General features: G+C 42.6%; 1 pseudogene; it reads left to right on the top strand.

Moving 5' to 3' along the window:
- Window positions 1-399: 399 nt before the first annotated feature.
- Window positions 400-2,214, top strand: LOC137287145 (uncharacterized; annotated as a pseudogene).
- Window positions 2,215-7,025: the final 4,811 nt, after the last annotated feature.

Below are 7,025 nucleotides of genomic sequence, written 5' to 3'. Positions count from 1 at the left end.
TTGAATTGGGCCTATTCAACCACCCTTCTAGGTGAAGTTAGGGCCGAAGTGGTGTGTTGGGCAACAGGATCACCTAGTCCTTGTTCCAGTGCCCTCAACCACCAGGATCCTCTCCTCCACTGACACAGGGGCGCAACCCATGGCCAACAGGTTGCCAATTTTGGTCGCCTCTTACGACCAGCAATGGGGTGCTGTGGACACATTCTGTCCCGGGTCCACACGGGAGAAGAGCACTTAGCATTACCCAGCACCCACCACGAGGAGGTGGCTCTTCACGGGTGTCAATACAACAAAGGGAAGTAATGCTATAGGTATGGGGGCGCTCTGGTAGGTATGAAAGGGAGGGAAATTTGAATTAGGTTATTCTCAGCTGCGGTGCACCAGCGGTCAGTGTTCATTATGGACGGTCCCGCGAGAGTCAACACTGACAGTGACACGTTAGACGCCATTTTGAAAAGGTTGGATCAATCACAAGCTGAAATTAGTGGGTGGACAGTGCGCAATTATGCGGCTCATGAATTGGCGTCAGATTCTGGTGACGACAAAAGAATCAACAGAGCGGAAAGCAAAGCCATTAAGAAATTCAAGACAAGGGCGTCTCGTTCCACACGGTTTCACCCCTACAAGTCGACCCAGCGTCCTACCTCGACAGTCACTCGAGTTTCAGTGGATTCCCATACTGGTGTCCAGTCTAGTAATTTTCAAATTTCAAAGGTCAAAGGTCTGGAGCGTGCTTCATGTGTGGTGAGTTTAGCCATTGGAGACATCAGTGTCCCTTGCTCAGCAACACAACATAGCAACGTGGTAAGCTTGACAGAGAGTAGGATACGTTCCAAGGAAGCAGAACCTGAAGTTGAGTATACTTTATGTGATGATACTGTAAACGTTGATGAACCTGGCCTTACAAATGACTTTTATGAATATGAACAAGGTTACAAGATTGTTACTGTTCTAGATGATGGGATCCTGTCAAGTTTTTTCCAAATGTGAAACGACAATTGTTGGTCAAATTGTCAAACAAGATTTGTTAAAAGCAGGTTTTGTTCCAAAAGCAGAAAAGTCACTATGGAAGCCGGTTCAGGAGATCGAATGGTTGGGTTTTATCATAGATACTAGACACATGAAGTTGTCCATCCCTCAACGGAAAATTTGTAAGCTTCAGCAAAATATAGGAGAACTTCTGTCTTCTACTGCACCAGTTCCGGTGAAGAGCTTGACTTCGGTTGTTGGACAGATAGTTGCTATGAAGATGGTTCTTGGTACTTTGTGTCAACTAATGACAAAGTTTCTGAGTATTCAGACACTCCAGGCTTCATCGTGGAAGGCACCTGTGGTGCTATCGTATTTGAGTAGAGATCAATTACAATTTTGGGCTGCGCATATTGACAGACTCTATGTTATGCAAGCATTCCTACACGGGTAGTTTACAGTGATGCTAGTAATTCTGGTTTCGGTGGGTACCGTGTAGAAGTTGGGCAAGCCATATCACATGCTCAGTGGTCAGCACTAGAAGCGTCACGAAGCTCCACTTGGAGAGAGCTGAAGGCAGTGTTTCTGGTTATGAAAAGTTTCGTTTCCATTTTGGAATCTCACAAAGTAACATGGTTTACTGACAATTAAAATGTAGAGTCGATTGTGTCCAAAGGTAGCCTGAAAGCTGATCTTCAAGCTTTGGCTTTAGATATATTCAGGCTGTGTAGTGAATATAATATCAGAGTTGACATACAGTGGATACCAAGGTTAGACAATGAGCGTGCTGACTATCTGAGTAAGATAGTAGATGCTGATGATTGGGGTATCCAGGATTATGTGTTTCAACACGTCTCTGCCAAATGGGGCCCATTTGACGTTGACAGATTTGCTTCATATTACAATACTAAAGTTGTAAGGTTTAACTCCAGATTTTGGAATCCGGGAAGTGACGGAGTGGATGCTTTATCCGTGTCCTGGGGTGACGACAATAACTGGATAGTGCCTCCTATATGTATGATTGCACGTGTTCTTAAACACACGAGAGAGTGTCATGCCAAGGGAACTCTCGTGATTCCTGTATGGTATTCAGCTAACTTCTGGCCTATTTTGTGCCCTAATATGGTATTTATACCCCAAGTTAAAGATTGGATGCCAAGCAGACAGTCTGGGGGTGGGGGTGGGGGGTTGTTTGGAGTAAACGATTTAAAATTCAACATGATGGCTTTACATGTGGAATTTTGATGTTGTTTGCGTGTTGCAGGTGTGTTTGAACATGTATATAGAAGTGAGATATTGACTTTACCTGCACCTATGAGAGAGCTCGTGAGAAGTCTTCCAGAGCATTTGTCCTGCTTGAGAGCAAACTCCACAAATAAGAAGTATGATTACGGCTTTAAAGCATGGAAGAAATGGGCTTTGGCTCATGGTATGTCGACAGATATGCCCTTATCACCTTTGCACTGTTCTTTATATTTGTAAGCGATGTGTCAGCAAAGTGAATCTTTCTCACCTGTTCAGACAGCGTACTATAGTTTGAAACATGCCCATTTTTTTGGTTGGTTTGGAAAGCCCAACAGAGAGTACGTTAGTGAGAAATGTACTTGAAGCCGCTAAGACGAAGTAAGCCAAGCCTGTTTGTAAGAAAGAGCCTGTAACAGCTGAGTTGTTGAATAAGATCGTACCAGACAATGCTGATGAATGTTCATTGTATAAAATGAGAACTGTTGTAACGTGCCTTCTAGCCTATTCAGGCTTCATGAGATCGTCGGAGTTATTAGCGATAACTCGGAATGATGTTGTATTTTGTCAAGCTTTCATGGCTGTTTTCATTCAGAAATCAAACACTGATGTCTGTAGAGATGGGGCCTGGATTATTATAGGCCGGACAGGTACAAATATGTGCCCTGTAGCATGGTTGGAGCGATATTTGAAGCTTACCAAAGTGAAAGATCCTGAATTTTTTTTCAGAAATATCAGTAAGACTAAAAATGGTTACATTTTGAGAGCTGATAATAAGCCGATGTCATATTCTCGTTTGAGAGAGCTTTTCATTGAGGCGTTCAGTTCACATGTTAGTGATATATCAAAGTTTGGTCTGCATAGCCTGAGAGCAGGCGGAGCTACTGCAGCGGCAAACAATGGCATTCCAGATAGAATGTTTAAGCGCCATGGCAGGTGGAAAAGCGAAAATGCAAAAGATGGTTATGTAAAAGATGCGTTTGAAAGTTTCTCTTTCGCTTGGATTGTAAATCTGCCCGTTCTTTATATCTCAGTTGGTGCACCGTACAGCATGCCATGTTATGTAAGTGTTTGTTGTATGTGAATAAGAGGTTGGAGAAATATAATTTCTTTCGTTTGAAGTACGAATTAGAATGAAATTTCTTTCTCCTAGCGTCGGAAGATACAACAAAGGGAAGTAATGCTATAGGTATGGGGGCGCTCTGGTAGGTATGAAAGGGAGGGAAATTTGAATTAGGTTATTCTCAGCTGCGGTGCACCAGCGGTCAGTTTTGATTTGTCCTGTATGTTATGTGATGTTTATGTGAGTGGATATATACACTGTCTGTATATACGCATGTGGTCTATACTGAATGTTGAATTCTCGTGTCATGTTACAGATCGATGACTGGCACTGTTGAGTGGGACGGGCATGTCCAGGCTGGCGAGCCGTTAGAGTACGTGAGTCATCGGGGAGCATTTGCCATGAGCTGTCCAACATGTAAACTTGTGATGTTGTGTGCAGATTTGAAGCTGATTCAGTGATGTGATGAGACGACGCGTTATCTAAGTCTAAATGAATGTACTCTGGCATATTTGTAGCAAATTACATAATTATTCGGTTACGAATATACTGTAGTCTCAGTCGGTGCACCGTACAGCATGCCATGTTATGTGAGTGTTCGTTGTATGTGAATAAGGGGTTGGAGAAACCATGTTGTAACCATGCAGCGGCGCTGCATCTGTAATGGGTGCTTAAAGGTATGCGCTGTGGTATGGTGAAGACTTTCTGAAGCGTCAATACTGTTTGCAGCTTCTCTTTTAAAGGAAACGTTGCCACAAACTGCATGCGAAGTCTGTCCTCCACATACACTATTTTGTTTTCTTTCAGCGTTTGATTCAAACATGGTGTTGGTGTTTCAGCGCCCATGTTTTTCGCTGTTTTGACGTTTCATTTCACTCAAACTCAACCAATATTACATCAAATTCTAACATGTCGTCTGAAGTGCTCATAAAACATTGCATTTACCTTGGAGTATAAATGACCTCACCACGTTTAAGTTCAAACATGACCATCAGAATTATGGGTGTCCCCATACTTTTTCTTTGTTGTGTATACCCTGTTTGTTTTAGCTGACTCTTTTACTACACGTCCGGTCTCCCATGGTTTTGTTTTGTTTATACTGCAGGTGTAACTGACGATGCCCTAACTGGTATGAAACAGCTGCTTTATCGTCATAGTGACTACTCTTTATGGTCCCGAACCATACAAGAAAAGAGGGACAGCAAATTATTCATATAGGGGCGACTGTGTTTGCTGGTCAGAGATTTCCTGTTGAAGTATTGAGGAAGTTATGTGTCTCTGGGTCCAGTGCGATGCATGACAACTTTTTCGTTAAATAAACGAGCTGCTAAAGTAACATGAAACACATACCGAATCACATTCTAAATGGCACACTGATAACGGTTTCTTGAAGCACACAATTTAATTCACTCTCAGTAACAATCAAAATGGAGAACTGTTTTCAGACTTGACAATCATGGTTGACACATTTTCGGGAATCACATTTAGAGTTCACACAGATACAATCACCCAAAATAGTATCATTAAGATACCCTAAAGTCAGTATTGTGTGTGGCCTCCACAGGCTTCGGTGAAAGCGGTGCAACATCTGTAAATGGATTGAATCAGTCGGTTGGTGAGGACCACTGGCTCTTTGGTCCAGGTGCCGTTGTCGACCTTGGTTGGTAGTCATTGAGTCTTCTTTGAATCTCTTCCCAAATGTGTTCTTTTGCACGTAAATCCTAACTGAATGCCAGCTATTGTAGGGTTTGGATGCCATGCTGCCTTAGCCAGTCAAATGATGCTGTGGCAGTGTGGGTACGAGCGTTGCTGTAACGTTCAAAATGTGGTACAACTTGAGGTTTTGTGTCTTGGTCAATATAGCGAGCAGCTGTTACGTCAATTCCTCAAATTCCTCATCCTGGACCATGATTCTGGAACATCACAGTGCTTGGACCACTCAACGAGTCCCTTTCAACAATACACTATTTGAAAACAGTTCCCATGCCTTCACCATACTCTCACTCTGCCATCGACTGTCGAAACACAATCTCGGCTTTCAGGAGATAACAGCACAGTGCTCCACTGTCGATAACGCCAATTTCGATGCTGAGTTGCCCACTGGAGTCGATTTTGGCGGCGATTAGCGGTGAGGACATGACTACGACATGGTCTGTGACAGTAGAGGTTTCTTCCACGGAAAGGTCGACGTACTGCCTCGCGATCGTTACTGATGGGTCTGTTGTGAGTCCTAGCGTGTTCTAGCGTGTTCTAGCGTGCTCTTTCCGTGGTTCTGGGGAAGGGATCTTGGAGATGGTTGCACACAATCTGTCGGTCTTGACGTTGTGATATTACTGCAGGTCGCCCACTGCATGGACATTCCTGGATGATGTTAGAGACCTCGTACTATTCTTGCAGTGGGTAGATTGTCCTACATTGTACACTGAAATGATTGGCAGTGTAGTCAACTTGCAATAGTCAGGAGATTTGGTTCTTCTGATCTCACGTAATTATTGCCATGACGATTGAGTCAAAACAAACATAATTTCAGGGGCTCGTTTTCATTGGATGGGTTGCATGTGCATTGTCATTTTCACGAATGTCATACAGAACCTTTTACCACGTCTGCCTTTTTAGGTGCGTTTGGGCGATATACGTTTTCATCGGATAACACACTGACGTTGGTCATTTTGGATTGAAAACCATGTTAACAAAAACGATACAATCATAAGGAAAACTGCCTTTTGCAAGAACAAAACTGTGTGTTTCTTTTGTGGTTCATATATTCAAATTTCTTGTCAGATAATACTAATATAAAGACAATAAAAAATTACCTTTCCCGAGTGATCAGTGTGATTTCCGTTAATGCCAGCGTCGACATTCACCGTCCACTCTCACGTTCAGGGCTCACACATCTCATCGCTGCCATGCCGACCGGGCAAGCTATCGCGTTGAAATGAGCTGTTTCGGAAATTAATCCGCATGTGCTATTAAAATATTACACTAATCACCTTATACATGAACAGTTTACATCAGACCGAACCAAGCAAGAATTGTGGATACTCGCGACCTGGAGTGAATTTCACGATCATTGCTTGCTGAAGCAGAGACAATGAAGGCGGATAGGAGAGAGATGCCAGAAAATGGATTCTTAATTAATCGTGATGTTGTAATCCATTCAAATGATTGCAAAATTATGTGTAATAAGCAAAAGTATAAAAACTCGACCGGACATTTAGTATAAGTAAGTTAGACTCATGGTTTCCTCGGTACAGCGGTCAGTAGGCTTCTCTTTGGAGGCCCTTCACCTAGAACAGCTGTATATTGACCGATACCTATGACTGTAACTAACAAATGCCTGTTTGGCAACGAAACAATAGTCTGTATCAAATCATCCAACCACCGAATAAGTAAGTTATTCATTCATAATGTTTGTCCTTATCTTCCTCCACATGGCTGCTGTAAAACCTCATGATATTCTTTGAGATCCTGATAAAAACTGGCAGGCTCGATTGTATCTATAAACTCGTGACATGTAAAAACAAAAGGTTTGAGCTGCTGGAATGTTGTTCGCATGAAACGAAAGCTGACTATTGGAAAATTGAAACCATTCCTTTTGTCACAGAGACTTGCGGATAGTTCTTTGTCACTGAATCCTTAGGCATAGATCTGATTATTAAAAACAGGGGCGGTCTCATTGGGCGCTTTCCCAGGTTATACGTATGAAAAATGTGTTAACAACGATATCGTACATAACCTTTATGATAGAAAA

The sequence above is a fragment of the Haliotis asinina genome, chromosome 1 (assembly GCF_037392515.1).
Source record: "Haliotis asinina isolate JCU_RB_2024 chromosome 1, JCU_Hal_asi_v2, whole genome shotgun sequence".
In the NCBI taxonomy this organism is placed as follows: Eukaryota; Metazoa; Mollusca; class Gastropoda; order Lepetellida; family Haliotidae; genus Haliotis; species Haliotis asinina.
The sequence above is the reverse complement of the archived record's forward strand: the minus strand, read 5'-3'. Positions and strand labels throughout refer to the sequence as shown.